Below are 17,167 nucleotides of genomic sequence, written 5' to 3'. Positions count from 1 at the left end.
GCGGAGGCGGGTGGACAGAGCTGTTCGACTTGAAGACGACCTGCGCCAAGAACGAGGTGGTCTTCGAGTCAGGGTGGTTGGTAGCCCTGCACAAGGCAGCACGTACGGAGACAGAGCTCTCGCGAAAGTTAAGTAATGAAAGTTGTAATTAATTGTAGTTGAACACTTTTAACTAATTAAATACGTTCTTTAGTGTACTCGTCAAGCTCACCATTAAAAGTTTTTCTTTTATTTGCGTAGTGTTCTAGTAATCGAGAAAAGTTCGTTGGTTTACTTACCGCTGCTTAGGCCTAATTTTTCGAGTGTGCATATTTAGCGTTATACCGCAATTGGAAGTGCATTTGCTGTAGTATCACTGATTAAATACGTTGATTAGAGTGCCTTTCAAGCTCACCATTAGTCCTGACACGTTCCGCATCATTACGAAGTGTCGTATTCATGATCTATGGAACAAGTACTAGTCTAATCTAATCTAATCTGTCGATTCAGACTCGCTGATCTGCATTCTCGCAGCAAACATGGCCGCCCACAGGGCGATCAAGAGCGCTGTGGCCGCCCATATCACAGGCGCGCCTCCGGTGCGCGAGAAGACGTCTTCTCCTGGAAGAATATAGACGATCAAGGCACTCCTAACGGGGCCGCCTCGGTGCTACGACGAGGACTGTTGCGAGCTGGCTACGCTAACGCGATAGCCCCTGTAGCTGAGTGGCAGGTGGCACGCACGGTAGCTCAGCGTGTTCGGTCAGAGGGTTCAGCTACCCTCTGTAATAAAAAAAACTGAGTGAACGGATCGACGAACAACCTGAACGAGTGTCATCGGACAGTCCGCCACGAACAAGTTCAACGAACAAAATAGAACAGAATGAGACCAACAAAAAGGAAAAAGTGGTCAGCGTGATAGATTGCCGTCCTACCTGCCCGGTGAGGCGTAGAACCGTATACCGATCCTGCCTTGGAGGCGGTTAAGAGGGAGATGTGTCTCACAAGGGAACATCCCCATCGCACCCCCCTCAGATTTAGTTATAAGTTGGCACAGTGGATAGGCCTTGAAAAACTGAACACAGATCAATCGAGAAAACAGGAAGAAGTTGTGTGGAACTATGAAAAATTAAGCAAAATATACAAACTGGATCGTCCATGCCTAAGATACGCAATATTAAGGACAATGCGAGCCGAGGTGCTGTGGTTACGTGGTTAGCGTAAGTAGCTGCGGAACGAGTGGTCTTTAGTTCGAATCTGCCCTCGGCTGAAAATTTTGCTTTCTTTATTTTCGCAAAGTTATGATCAGTCCGTTCGTTCATTGACGTCTCTGTTCACTGTAATAAGTTTAGTGTCTGTGTTTTGCGACAGCACCGCAAAACCGTGCGATTAGTTGACGAAAGGACGTGTCTCTCCAATGGGAACCGAAAACATTTGATCGCAAGGTCATAGGTCAACCGATTCCTCCACAGGAAAACACGTCTGATATATTCTATACGACACTGGTGACAGCATGTGCGTCACATGACAGGAATATGTTGTCGACCCACCTAACTAGTACACTTGGCGAATGGGTAAAAAGATTCTTCTACCTTGCCCGATTTAGGTTTTCTTGTGGATGTAATAATCACTCCAAAAAAAGTGATGAAAACATAAGGGTTTGTCACATAAACTGAAAATAAAAAGTTAAAATTTTCGGTCGAGGGAAGATCTGAACCAAAGACCTCTAGTTCCACAGCTGTTCACGCTAACCACGGGACCACGGTTCTCCTCGTCTCACTGGCCCTTAATGTTGTCTATATTACACGTGGACGACCCAGTTTGTATATTTTGCTTATTTTTTCATAGTTCCACACAACTTCTTCCTGTTTTCTCGATCGATCTGTGTTCAGTTTTTCAAGGCCTATCCACTTTGCCAACTTATAACTAAATCTGAGGGGGGTGCGATGGAGAGGTTCCCTTGTCAGAGCTGGATAGTGGCAGATGGTGAAGCGAGACTGGATGCGCACGTAGTTTATGTATCAGCCGATAGAGGACAGTATTGCACAGGGGACTAATTTAGTTTCGATTGTGCCCACTAGAGTGCACTAAAGTAATATAATGTTTTTCATAAACTGTTCTAGTATTTTCACAAAGTGTTATAATGTCTTTTTGTGTATGTAAAATGTTATAAATGTGTTTTAGCGGTATGAATGATGCGTGAGTGTGGTTTAAGGTTAATAGGAAGATAATTGTTTAACGAGTTATGTAGTAGGATTTAGTGTGGGAACATTTCGAAGAAGTATGGATATGGACAAAGGGGATTTTTGTAGAATAGACTTGTAAAGTAAGTTTATGGTAAAGGGAAAGTTAATTCAGGTATAAATAACAATAGCAAATAACTTTATGCATAAACAAAACTTCAGCATATTATATAATACGTCGGTTTTTGCGATTGGTGACGGATGAAAAGCGCGGACTGACGCGGGAGAATGTTGTTGTGCTATTGCCTGTTGAGTAAACTGACCAATGGTAAAGCAATATTCTTCGCGCGCCTTTCTCTGCTGGTAGAGAAGACTGAAGAGTATTCTAGAGAGGAGTCGGAGCCTAGCCATGAAACAGTTCGGACGTGTGTAGTAGTAGTTCCGATGGAAATGATAAGTTGCCGGATCTAGCAATGTTTCATATATCAAAAGTGTTGTAAAGTGACGGCATAATTATTCCGTTGGGTCTGTAGAAATTTCGAAATTTTAAAGTGGATTTTGTGACGAGAAAAGATATAAATTCCGCGTAACGTATTGAGCAGGTTGGTGGCTAAAACCTGTGACTGCATTGGGTACTTACAGGCTTAATATTTGTCCAGCATTCTCAATCAAAAACAATTCGTATTTTTGTAGCTATTACGATTTCGGGAAATGCAACACAATAAACTTGCTAACGTGAGTGGAAGGGACTGTGAGTGACTGTGTTAAGACTAGCACGGGCTTGGCAGTGATACTTGTTCACCTAAGTTTCAGAATATATTAATTAAGGACAAAATTTCCAACCTTTCATTTCATATGAAAACTTTCTCCCGAAACATAGATTAGTGACTTTAATTGCAGCCTGGTTCACGTCGAAGTACAGTACGTTTCACTCGGCTTCACTACTGATGAAATGCTGAGACAATGTTCACAGGTAGGTGCAGGTCCGTCGTAAAGGGACGGAAAGAACCGCGCCGCCGCACCCGGTTCGATTCCCGGCTGGGTCGGAGATTTTCTCCGCTCTGGGACTGGGTGTTGTGCTGTCTTCATCGTCATTCCATTCCCATCCGGCGCGCAGGTCGCCCAATGTGGCGTCGAGTGTAATAAGACCTGCACCAAGGCGGCCGGACCTGCACCACAAGGGGCCTCCCGGCCAATGACGCCAAACGCTCATTTCCATTTCATAACAGGACTAGCAAGAAGAGACCGCCACTCTATGCTGTCACCGTGCAACCGGCCGACGGCGGGGGCGACATCTTCGGGTTGCGGAAGCAACTCGGCTTCCCTTTCACGGCAGTAGGTCTCCCGTCCGGCACGGTCCGTGAGCCACTGTGCTTCAAGTGCCAGGACAAGAGCCATATTGCCAAGTACATCTACATCTACATCCATACTCCGCAAGCCACCTGACGGTGTGTGGCGGAGGGTACCTTGAGTACCTCTATCGGTTCTCCCTTCTATTCCAGTCTCGTATTGTTCGTGAAAAGAAGGATTGTCGGTATGCTTCTGTGTAGACTCTAATCTCTCTGATTTTATCCTCATGGTCTCTCCGCGAGATATACGTAGGAGGGAGCAATATGCTGCTTGGCTCTTCGGTAAAGGTATATTCTCGAAACTTTAACAAAAGCCCGTACCGAGCTACTGAGCGTCTCTCCTGCAGAGTCTTCCACTGGAGTTTATCTATCATCTCCGTAACGCTTTCGCGATTACTAAATGATCCTGTAACGAAGCGCGCTGCTCTCCGTTGGATCTTCTCTATCTCTTCTATCAACCCTATCTGGTACGGATCCCACACTGCTGAGCAGTATTCAAGCAGTGGGCGAACAAGTACTGCCGCAACGCGGCGCGGTGCGTCAAGTGTTCCGGCGAACACGACAGCCGCTCCTGGTGCCGACTCGCGCCGGGTGTGGCGGAGCGTACGTCGCCAGCTGGCGAAGTTGCCCGCCTTTCTCAAGCCACAGAAGTGCCGAAGGTGGCGAGTTGGTCCCACCGACGCGGCGCAGAAGACGACGACGGGTATAAACCAGGCCGGCTCAGTTGAGGGACAGAGCAGAAGCAGCTCACCCCAACAGCAGCGGCCACGACCGCCCAGAGGCGGATGGACGGGATGTAGCTCGCCCCCTTGAGAACAGCTGCGTCGACTTCCGCAATGCTGTGGAGGAAGCCACATCGGCCCTCAGAGCCGTGATGGCGGGAGAGAGGGTGTCTTTCGCAGTCACCCTGGTTGCAGAGAAGGATCAGGTCTTGAGGCAACTGCCTGCAGAGCTCACCCAAGGCCTACGATCAGCAGAATGGGTACAAACTCCGGCGAACGGCGTTAGGGTGCCTGACCCAGCGACCGCCCCATCAGCACCGCAGGAGAATGGCGCCAAGAAGACATCCGTCGCCCCAAAGGAAACGGCAGCGACGCCGAAAGACATGGGGATGACCAGCGCGAAGGAAAAAGAAGAAAAGAAGGCAGCACACATCGCCCATCCGCGAGGGAACGGCCTGCAGCAAGGAGGCCTGTGCTCTCTGCTATACTCCACGTCTCTCAAGCCAAGATATTAGCGTCTGGAAAAGCTTCAAGGCCACCGTAGTCTGCGTGGTTGCCCCATCCAATAGCCAAGCTCAGCCATGTACTGCCTCCAAACACAGCCTCCAAATCAGAAGTCAACTGCATCCGTAACCCACGAAACACATTAGGACGTCCCATCAGTTGTTGCTTATTAAACTGTCCAGCGAGATCAATTTCAATCGCCCTCAATGTCTTGTAAATTGGCGCACTGCGCCGCCAGCGACGACGGTAACCACGTCACAGAGGCATTGCTGAGGCACGTCACACACAGTGAACGTAGCAAGCCAACACCCAGTGAACGCCCAGAGCTGTGTGTTGACGTGCCTCAGCAATGCCTCTGTGACGTGGTTGCCGTCGTCGCTGGCGGCGCAGTGCACCTATTTGAGACATTGAGGGCGACTGAAATTGATCTCGCTGGACAGTTTAATAAGCAACAACTGACGGGAGGTCCTAATGTGTTTCTTGGACTACGGATGCAGTTGAGTTCTGATGTGGAGGCTGTGTTTGGAGGCAGTACATGGCTGACCTTGGCTGTTGTATGGGGCAACCACGCAGACTATGGTGGTCTTGAAGCTTTTCCAGACGCTAATATCTTGGCTTGGAAGACGTGGAGCTCATGCCTCCTTGCTAAAGTTCCTTATGGAACATCGGTGCCAGATAAGCCGTTAGCAAGGAGGCCTGTGCGCAGCGCAGTACACGGAGCAAGCAGAGCTGCTCGAGGAACAGCTGCAGCAAGACTGTCCCATGCAGTAACTGAAGACCCGACCGACAGCGAGCTGCCGCCGTTGAGCATCAGCCTGATGACGCTGACGCTGTGTCAAGTCACTAACGACACGGCGCAGCAGAGGGCTCTGCGCTAACTCACCGGACTCCTTTCACTACAACGCGGATTCCTTTCACTATAACGACCTATGGCTCTGACACGGTATCGATGCATGAAGCCATTAACAAAACCTACGCTTGTACGACCTTTCGCAAGCAGCAAGTAATCAGCTACTGCTCTTACCACCCGGCCCTTGGCTCTTGCCTTGGCATCCTTTAAAAAAAAAAAAAAATAATAATAATGGCTGTGAGCACTATGGGACTTAACATCTGAGGTTATCAGTCCCGTAGACTTAGAACTACTGAAACCTAACTAACCTAAGGACATCACACACAGCCATGCCCGAGGCAGGATTCGAACCTGTGACCGTAGCACCAGCGAGGTTCCGGGCCAAAGCTCCTGAAGGTCACAGCGGCCGGCGCACTCTTTCTCCTCTGCCCTTCAAACCGCTACCCTTCGTTTAATTTTAGACCCAATCTATCTCCAGACGAGCGCGTATTAATGGCTAACCTTAACCAGACGCACGCAAACATTGCATTAATCACATCCCGCGAGACCTCACTTAATGAACACTAACCTTTACGCAGAGATGGCAGCAGACCTTTTGTGTTGGCCACCATGCCGGTGTGAGTGTGGAGTGGTTCCACCTTAAAAAAAAATTAAATATAAAACAACAGCAATAATGCCGGCGTAGCTGCGTCGGCATTCACTCTTCGGGTTGATTTCTTCTCCGAAGAGATCCATTTAAAAACGCAAGTCCTTGTCGCATCGGGATGTGGAGATTAGGGCGTAGCTCGGTAGGAGAATGAACACTTGGCGACTTCCGCATATAATAAATTTTTATAACACAATATTGATAGAGAGTAAGTACATACGTCTTTATCGAATCAGCTCAGAAAACCGACAGATAGAGAGATCGGTGAAAAAACAATTGAGGTACATAAAAAAATTGATAGTACAGCTTTCAATTTTCTGTCAGCTTACGCAAATTCGTAGAATCATACCTCCCTACGATATCTTTGCCGCACGAGGACGGCATTAATAGGAATCATTACAAATACTTACATATTAGGCCATTTAAAGAACGTACACAGACTGTAAGGTGTACTGCTATAGAGATTGGTACAACGTAATCGTAGCTCCTACGAACCACTAGTGCTCTGGAACATTCGAGTTCAGCGCGCCATTACCGGCAGAAGACACTGTCTTACTATTTCGATCAACATCGTCCAAGCGCTGGCCTTCACGTGCGTGTACTAAGACTGAAGGTGGGAGTCTTTATTTGGTTTTGCGTGGGACAGTCGTATGCAATCGATTCGCACCAAAATATCTGTGAACAGTTTGCGGAAGTTGAAAAAATAAGAATTTGGAAGTTTTCAGTCGAATGGTACGGCAATAGTGAACGATTAAGCTTTTTATTTACGGAGGGAGTGCGAAACTACACACAAAATCAATGGACAAATCAGTATCTTAGAGCCCGTAGCTTCCGTTAACGCATGCGACCGCTACGGTCGCAGGTTCGAATCCTGGCTTGGGCATGGATGTATGTGCTATCCTTAGGTTACTTAGGTTTAAGTAGTTCTAAGTTCTAGGGGACTGATGACCTCAGAAGTTAAGTCCCATAGTGCTCAGAGCCATTTTTTTCCGTTAACGGTCTACATTATTATCTGAACAGTTATTAAGACTACCGTGAACTGTTAGAGCGTTATAATTTAATTTCAAAACGCAATGCAGTAATAGCAAACTTCAGTCTTAAACCGTAATTAAAGTAGCTGTTAATATGATCATTATTGGCTGTAGCCATTGTTAGGAAGTGTGTTACTTACGAACTCAGTAAACGATGTAAATGATACGAACTGTTTTCCTTTCAAAGCAACATTCTTTACTCAAATATTCAAGAGATTTAGTATTCGTAAAAACAAGAGTCAGGTTTTCGGTTTAGGCAATACAGTCAGGTTTACGAAACGTGTTCTCCCTATTAACCATCCCTTACCCATGTCTGATAGCGGCAGAGACATGTGTTTCAATTACGAATCAGCAAAATCTGAAGACTGTAAAAACAATATATTTGTTGCTACACTTTACCGATTTTAAAGATGGTGACAAAGCTATTGCCGCACTTCTTTCTCGTCATAAATCGAAGGCTTCACTCAGTACCGAAATAGAACCTTCCCACGTCTGTCAGCAGATTTCTACTGGTCTCTGTTGCAAGTCAAATGTATGTAATTAGTTCCCTTCCCTTACATTATCACAGATTAACAACGTGGACCATAATTCTGTATTAGAAAGCTCAAATTAAATTTTAATTCAGTGGCAATATGGATTCTATATAGCTCGTCGCAGGAGTGTCTATGATCTCATTTCGTACCATGTCACATCATATTTTCATCATACGTCTTCATCTTCTCAACAACCGGCACCTATTGCTAAATTTTTATATCATGTCTGCCAAGATAAGCTCAGAGGAAAGATAATATTTGACACTCGAATTCATTCTTTGTCTTTATCTCAGAGATAATCGTATTTCCAATGATAATTTCTGTTGATGATGATCCCTTCACAGATACTGAACTCAGATTGTTATATTTTCACTCCTGTTTAGCAGTGATACGACAGTAATCTGAAATTCCTGTTGTGCTCCAAGTTCAGTGCGAAACAGATCAAAGGCAAAGATACCGGTAGTCGCTATAGAGGCGGATGGAAGTGATGTGAGTTGTAAGTTACCATCTGCAAACACAGAGTTCTCGGCCTAAACGTGTGGTTCGATGTTGGGAAGGCTCTTCAGGATATCCAGGTATGTAATTACTGTCGACCAGCTTTCATAGCAGTGTGACGACGGATGGCACAGAACTTAAAAATTACTCTAGGCGTAATACATACTTCACGTCCGACATGACTAGCAGAATATTATGTCTTCCAAATTTCTACCTTAGGATCGACGTTAATTTTTATACTTTATGTGTAACTTGCATTACTACGAAAAAGCCCCCGGTTATCGGTTTCTCTCGAGTTTTGGTGCAGGTACACAACCACTGTTAAATCATTCCTTTCAGCATTTGATTGTAGTTGCTAAATATGAGTCTCAGCTAAATCTTAACCCAGCTCTTAGAGAGATGTCATTAGTATACACCTTCAAATGTTTATTTCCCTCCTTTCTCTTTATACTGCTCCTCATATTTCTTAGCTTTCAGTGTACGAATCTATCTAGTATTTCGAATCTGAGTCCATTAAGTTTATTACAACTGATAAGTTGAAACGTAGTTTCTCTGCCCATTACTAAAAAATGTTTTATCCTCATTTTATTTCACTCATAAGACGATTTTAATTTTTTCATTACGTGCGCACCCGCGCGTGTGGTTTTGTGTGTATGTATGTGTGTGTGTGTGTGTGTGTGTGTGTGTGTGTGTGTGTGTGCGTGTGTGTTTTATCGAGGACAAACACATCCACTGGTAGGTTCTTTTCCATTTTATTTGTTAGTGGTCAACTAGTCATAGGTATTTATGTTCTTATCTAATTATTAGATTTTATATCAGTGTTGTTTTAACGCATTTATAGAAAATTATTAATAGTTTTTAAGCTCATTCGCCCATGAGATATATTTATGGGTGCTAATAACTTTCATGTTGAGTGTAAAAGATGCATACGCGGACAAGGAAAAAAATCCCGGATATTTTCCAGATTTCCCGCTTAAAAATGCACTTTTTCTCACGTGAAAGTACATTTCTTTCAAGGTGAAAATTACACTTTTTCCATTATAAGTGACAGTATACTGTAAAAATATTAATCCTTTGAATGGTAAACCAGTGTGGAACTTCAGAGAACGAAAAAACTAGGCAAAAAATGTTTTAGAAACCTCTGATATGTAGCAACTTTTACGCTGCATGTTTTCATATTACGATACGCTGCATATTTTTGCATTCGTATTACGATAGTATAGATTCAAAGCAGCACGTTAGTTTCTGAAGCATTGAAATCGAGATCGATATGCGCTCTTGTAAGCCAGTCATAGCTCATGTAACGTGATCTTGCCAGCCAATGACAGCAGATATTCAGAGCATAGGAGACTTGACGTAGTCAGCCAATAGCACCATCACTGTTAGGTAGAGTGAACACACAAATATGAAAAGTTAATGGTGTGAATTAATGTACATAGTATAGCTACAAGAAACATTAGGTTTTCCCGTAAAATATTGGTCCTGAGAATTAACAAAGCTAAGCTTTCACACATATTATTGGTCTTTTTTGCGTGTGTTACACTTTAAGATGCATCTCACAAATGTGCCAGTAAAATTTGAAATAATGACATTAATGTCTGGTCTTCTGGGCTCGAAATTCTTCTAAGTGGCTAGTCCTCAATGTGTTAAGTTTTATATGAGATCAAACGCTCTGTGATTTAAGAAATTCATTGCACTTTCACACACGTAACATAATACAACTTGCGTAAAAAGAAATTTACTTTGAAACTAACGTTTTTCAAAGCACCATTTGCAATATTTTCCCAAGACCTGTTAGAAATAGCTTCGTATCAGCAGTTGCCAGAGAGCACCAGAAAACAGGTGTTACTGCGCGTGGACAGCTACGATGATGTAGGAAGCCCCATATGTTCGTACATACAGGGTGTTACAAAAAGGTACGACCAAACTTTCAGGAAACATTCCTCACACACAAATAAATAAAAGATGTTACGTGGACATGTGTCCGGAAACGCTTAATTTCCATGTTAGAGCTCATTTTAGTTTCGTCAGTATGTACTGTACTTCCTCGATTCACCGCCAGTTGGCCCAATTGAAGGAAGGTAATGTTGACTTCGGTGCTTGTGTTCACATGCGACTCATTGCTCTACAGTACTAGCATCAAGCACATCAGTACGTAGCATCAAAAGGTAAGTGTTCATCACGAGCGTGGTTTTGCAGTCAGTGCAATGTTTACAAATTCGGAGTTGGCAGATGCCCATTTGATGTATGGATTAGCACGGGGCAATAGCCGTGACGCGGTACGTTTGTATCGAGATAGAATTCCAGAACGAAGGTGTCCCGACAGGAAGACGTTCGAAGCAATTGATCGGCGTCTTATGGAGCTCTGGAGAAGACCTAGAACGACGAGGACACCTGCAATGGACGAGGCAATTCTTCGTGCAGTTGACGATAACCCTAATGTCAGCGTCAGAGAAGTTGCTGCTGTACAAGGTAACGTTGACCACGTCACTGTATGGAGAGTGCTACGGGAGAACCAGTTGTTTCCGTACCGTGTACAGCGTGTGCAGGCACTATCAGCAGCTGACTGGCCTCCACGGGTACACTTCTGCGAATGGTTCATCCAACAATGTGTCAATCCTCATTTCAGTGCAAATGTTCTCTTTACGGATGAGGCTTCATTCCAACGTGATCAAATTGTAAATTTTCACAATCAACATGTGTGGGCTGACGAGAATACGCGCGCAATTGTGCAATCGAGTCATCAACACAGATTTTCTGTGAACGTTTGGGCAGACATTGTTGGTGATGTCTTGATTGGGCCCCATGTTCTTCCACCTACGCTCAATGGAGCACGTTATCATGATTTCATACAGGATACTCTACTTGTGCTGCCAGAACATGTGTCTTTACAAGTACGACACAACATGTGGTTCATGCACGATGGAGCTCCTGCACATTTCAGTCGAAGTGTTCGTACGCTTCTCAACAACAGATTCGGTGATGGATGGATTGGTAGAGGCGGACCAATTCCATGGCCTCCACGCTCTCCTGACCTTAACCCTCTTGACTTTCATTTATGGGGGCATTTGAAAGCTTTTGTCTACGCAACCCCGGTACCAAATGTAGAGACTCTTCGTGTTCGTATTGTGGACGGCTGTGATACAATACGCCATTCTCCAAGGCTGCATCAGCACATCAGGGATTCCATGCGACGGAGGGTAGATGCATGTATCCTCGCTAACGGATGACATTTTGAACATTTCCTGCAACAAAGTGTTTAAAGTCACGCTGGTACGTTTTGTTGCTGTGTGTGTCCATTCCATGATTAATGTGATTTGAAGAGAAGTAATAAAATGAGCTGTAACATGGAAAGTAAGCGTTCCTGGACACATGTCCACATAACATATTTTCTTTCTTTGTGTGTGAGGAATATTTCCTGAAAGTTTGGCCGTACCTTTTTGTAACACCCTGTATACAGGGTGAGTCACTAACTATTGCCACCTAGAATAACTCCGAAAGTACGATAGTACTGAAAAGTTTGTGAGACAAATGCTGCATGGGACAATGGGGGCCATAATATGACGTTGGTTTTTTGTTGCTAGGTGGGGTCGCTTCAGAGATATGAGGGTCAACTTTGTTTTTTTAAATGGGATGCTATAGTTTGGTGCTTATTTTATGATTGCGGCTATCGAGACGAATCCAATGATGTGTAACAGTATGGTCTTTGAAGGTCAACGAAGGTCCCAAAGGTGACATGAAAATCCATTTACAGAAGGTGTTCGAAGTGATGAGCATTGGTATCAATGCAGTGCTGAAATCTTCTTATCATGGATTGAGAGGTATTCCTTATCACTTCGGCACTTCTCGAAGCACACGATCTAACAATTCTCTCTCGCATGTCTTCAATTGTAGTCGGAACGTCTTTATAAATAGTCTTTTACGATCCCCACAAGAAAAAATCCAGAGGCGTCAAGTCAGGCGAACGAGCCGGCCACGACACATCTCCTCCGCGCCCAATTCAACGATTTGGGAATTGTCTCTGCAATTTATTTCTAGCCATCAGCGAAAAATGTGCCGGACACCCATCTTGTTGATACCACATTCTGTTCCTTGTTCCTGCCTTTAAGATTTCCTTCGATGAAATAGGAACCTATAATTCTGTCCTCCAGAATACCACAACACGCAATGACGAAACACGGTTTTTGGTGTGCAACTTGCCGCAGCCAACATCGATTTGCAGTTGCCCAATAATGCATGTTATGCAAATTAATGGACGTTCATGCCACCTTTGGGACCTTCGTTGACCTTCAAAGACCATACTGTTACCCATCACTGGATTCGTCTCGATAGCCGCAATCAGAAATTAAGCACTGCCAGCGGTAACCTCTTCATCCATATTGAGAAGCTTTTAATTACATACATTTGTCGTAATAGGAATTCCTGAATGTCCAACGGCCATAATCATCGGAGAGTATTTTTCCGGTAATCCTGCTAACAATAGTGAACAAATCCATTCAACACTAGCCACAAAACCAGTTCCAAGTAATTCTGGCCATTTCCTATTACTTGATTTACATAGCTTGTCACTGAACCACATTTCTTAGATGAACTGGTATTGATGTTCTCAATAGATTTATTCTTCTCTGTCACGTTATATTCTTTGTGCACTACGTCATGTAGCACGCAGCGCAGTGCAGTGTGTGAGTCATCAAACAATGATTCCAGTTTCTGTTACAAGTCCGCTGTTGTCAGTGCTTCTTTTACAAACACGTGCAAGGACGAATCAACAGTAAGAATTATTTTCGCCTTGAAATTGGCATCTTTGGATACATTATGTCAATTCTTCGAGAGTAAGCAATTTCTCAAAAAATTGCTCTGAGCACTATGGGACTCAATTTCAGGGGTCATCAGTCCCCTAGAACTTAGAACTACTTAAACCTAACCAACCTAAGGACATCACACACATCCATGTCCGAGGCAGGGTTCGAACCTGCGGCCGTAGCTGTCTCGCGGTTCCAGACTGTAGCGCCTAGAACCGCTCGGCCACTCCGGCCGGCAGCACTTTCTCGATTGCAGCTCAAGCTCCGTAATTTTCAAGTCCTTTCAACTTTGGCACGTTAACCAAATAATTCGTCTCCATACTTGTTGAGCAAAACAACTGTTCTATTAAACAACAGTGTCCCGGATTGGGCCCATAGCTGCTGAGAGTTCTAATGCTTGTAGGTACACATGGTTGGTGACTAATTGTTTATTGGTCCGCTTCATCATTTTTCTACATAGAGACAGATTAATATGAATGCGGATACTGCCAGTAAATTACTTCTAATGAGAAAGCTGATAAATGTAATACTGTACGCTTTATTAGACGACTTCAGGTTGAAACGAACTCGCACATTGCACTGCACTGAGTACTACATGACGTATTGTACAAAGAATATAACGTGATGCACAAAAAGAGGCAACAGCCGTTACCCATTGGCAAACAGACAGTCAAGTGGGCAGATCCTGAGACTGAGCAAAGACATACAAAGATAATGGCTCACCCAAGTTCACAGACGTTCATTTGAATGATTTCGACTAACTCGACACATTTATTTCGATTTACTTTCCTTGTCCTAATTAGGTACGAGAAGCTGTTCGAAAACCAGACTCAGGCTGACCGATGTACAAGAAGGTCGTTAACATGGGTGTGCATTATATCACTGTCTAACTCACCTCCCTGTCTCACAAGATAGCGGCTCTGTGATATGTAGAGATAATGCATACCTCCATAGTGGGAGCAGGGGTGGGGGATGTAATTCTGTCAGCTACTAACTATTGATTGCCACCACAATGAGGATGAAGTATTTCTATACCTCACACTAAAGCATTTCTTCTCACTTTCAGGTAAAACATACAAGCTGACCATTGGTGCTGCAGCAGCGCAATAATAGAACATGGATCCAAGGTATGAGAAGCTGTCAAGAGAACCTTATTTTTATTGCTGTTGATTTGTCTTCGCTGTAGGTGTAGGCCTATGGCACAATAAGGTCACAAGAAGTCATGTGAGTTCAGAGATATTCCCAAATTAGTTTACCTTATAACACCCCCCTGCTTCCCGGGATTTGCTAAATTACAATTTGACAATGACCGTGAATTATGAATTTTGACCCGCGTCGGGATAAGGCATCGGAATCCGAAGTAGATAACGATTATTCCGCGAGAAACAGGAGACGTCATAACTTGATCGTTATTGAATGAGGGATTTCATTCTATAACGATCGGTAAATGAAATAATGGAAATAATTTGGAAATAAATTTTGCCAGTGGAAATTTTGCCGAAAGAAATGATTGAGTTGTAAAAGCAATTAAAAAATCGGTCGCCAGCTCAACTGATGAGCGACAGTACTGTTAAGTACGTGAGTAATTGTGTCAAAAATAAAGTTTACCTCTTTGTAGTGCAGCAGGTGGAACGGGAACTTTTACCTAAGTGCTGTGTCAGGCTCAGTAGTCATATAAAACAATGTTATAACAATCTAACTACACTTATTTTGTTCCTAATTTGTCAGCTAAGTGCAATGCTGACAACACAGATAATTATCTATCGAGATTTTGAATAATGGACTGTCATTCTGTCTTTAAAATTAGGTACTTTGCACAGTTTAATCTACTGATAATGAAATATATTGCCAATAATTGATGAACTATATTTTGAATGATAATAATTCATTACTTGGGGGATTGCCAGGTGGAATAAGCTTTATAGTTTCATGAAATATCCTTGAATTAACTTCAGCTGAATATGCATTGAAATAAATCTTAATAATCAAATTTATTACTTCAGTCTATTATTAAGTTACTACGGTTGCCGTAAACTTATTAAGTGCAACGTTTAACTACGATAACCAGTCTGAAATTTAATCTTCACCGTCTATGCAAATAATTTGATAATTAACATATTGTCTCTTGATAATGGCGTGACACGCTAGGTTCAATAAGGTAAGGATCGGAAGGAACCTACTTGGTGTTATTGTCGGGTGGAATGTAACAGCAACACTTCGAGTATAAAGTGCTTGTTATTAACTGTTCAACTTCAGAGAAAAGCACAGTCACTGGCAAGCCTTCTACAATTTTATCCTACGAAAATTACGTAGACCTTACTCCCCTCGTTGTCGGTGGGTCGACGGAAGTCCACGGTAGCGACACAATGTGGCAGCGGGCTTTTACTGTTGCGACTTGGGCCCACAGTGCGCTTCATATTTAAGTGCTCGTTTCTTCAGCACTATGTCCATTAATCCATAATAACTTGCCCGGCCATGCTTCCAGATATGCCGACCATTACTATTCCGTCGTACTTAGATCCACACACTAGCCGTTAGATGTAACACAGCTAGGACTAGCAACACTGGACTGTACGTCTTACTCCCAGCACGGCGTCACTGCTACTACTACCCGCTGGCGCGCTCCCACGTCCAGAGCACGACAAAACAATCTCTCTGACTTCAACATTAACTAAATATGCCCTGACTTGCCAGTGTTAAATATTACATAATTAAACATAGTATTTACAATACATATTTACACTAGACAATACATCGTCTACAAACAGTTTCATGTGTTAAGTAAGCGAAAAAATTCATAGCAAGGACTGCGTTGTAGCGTCACAACCTGAGTTTTAACAGTTTTGCCGACACACTCATTTTAATGTAGCATGTCGTTGTGGGGGGCAGACTATTAGAACAATCAGGAAGATGTGCAAGAAGTATTATCTTACCTGCCTTCCAGTTACGTGATGCGTGCTTGGTAGAGCACATCCTGTGACGGCACACTGTTTTAACTTTTATGACACACAAGCCATGCTGCATACACTCTGCATAGAGTAAGATGCTTCATCCTTAGTGAATCACTATTTTGGTATAGTTGATTCATGTCAGATGAGTCCTATTACTGAACAGTGTAATATTACTGTATGGGCAGAGGTTGGTTTGAGTCCCGAGCGACACAACCCGCCGCCTGGAGCACAAAGCTGAGATGGGCGCCGGAGTGCAAGATTTGTATACAGTGTTTATCACAATTAGTAGCTAAAACTGATACGGTTGAAAATGTACGGGGAAAGGATGAGGGGGGAGCGATACGCCAAATGAGAATTCGCATTATGGAAAAACGCTCTCTTACCGGCCCTGTGTGTGGGACATGTTAAAATTATGGGCCATAAAGGGCTTGAATCCAGATATAATTTAATACTGTAAACAGTGCACAAAGGGACAACAATAGCAAAATAAACATTTACGCCTTTTCCTGAAAAGTTGTAATTTAGAAGGTTGGTGGGCACTACCGGTCTCGTCTTCAACATAGGTAACTTTTTTTTTATTTTTAAGGAAAAGAACAGTCAAGTGCTTTGTGAAATTATTCCCTAACAGTAAGAAATGAAACCAATTAGAGTAACATTAGACGCGCCTTAGAATGATGCTGGAAATTATCTATAGCAAATGAGGTGCCGTCTGAGAACGAGCATTCTCTTTCCTGATATTTCTATGGAAAATTTTTGAGATTGGAAAATTGCTGTATCTTCTTTAAGCTTTTGGGCACAGAGGATAGAAATATGTCAAGGCCACACGACAGCAGACTGCACGATCTACATAATCTACCAGACAAACACCCTCCAGTACCCTTTAAAATTCTGGGATTCTGTGTTAAACATTGAACTTTAAATTCTTAATCTCTCTTGATGTTCAGGTTATGGAGCATCATTCAAAGGCGCGTCAAATGTTTCTCTAGTCAGTTTATTTCTTACTTTTAGACAAATCGTTTCGCAAAACATTTGAATGGTTTTATTTAACTTTTTCTTACTTTCTGGTTTTGTTCATGAAGCATGATGTTTTTGATACGCCACTTGCCTTTCTAGCCTCTTCTG

This window comes from Schistocerca piceifrons, chromosome 5 (assembly GCF_021461385.2).
Source record: "Schistocerca piceifrons isolate TAMUIC-IGC-003096 chromosome 5, iqSchPice1.1, whole genome shotgun sequence".
NCBI classification, from domain to species: domain Eukaryota; kingdom Metazoa; phylum Arthropoda; class Insecta; order Orthoptera; family Acrididae; genus Schistocerca; species Schistocerca piceifrons.
Note: the sequence above shows the minus strand (reverse complement) of the source record.